We start from the raw sequence: 319 nt of genomic DNA, 5'->3' as shown, positions 1-319 counted from the left end.
AAAGATGCCAATTAACCCGTTTGGTAATTGTATTTTTTCCTAATATATATATTTTTTTACGAGCACATAATGCGGCACGTGTATGCGTCCACCGGGTTTTAGTTGTTCTATTGGAGTGCAGTGGTAGAGTACATTATGCATAAATACATTAATAAAATAGGTTTAATGCCCCGTTTTATTTGCTGTTGCTGTTTGAGTGCCTCTCAGGCCTCGGATATTTCAGCTGCTTTACAGGCCTTTATTTAGAAAACACGACCAGTGGTAGGCCCATTTAAACAATCACCCAGATGATTCTCAGAGCGATGAGACGAGGAATAAA

The sequence above is a fragment of the Pollachius pollachius genome, assembly GCF_949987615.1.
Source record: "Pollachius pollachius genome assembly, chromosome: 19".
NCBI classification, from domain to species: Eukaryota; Metazoa; Chordata; class Actinopteri; order Gadiformes; family Gadidae; genus Pollachius; species Pollachius pollachius.
Note: the sequence above shows the minus strand (reverse complement) of the source record.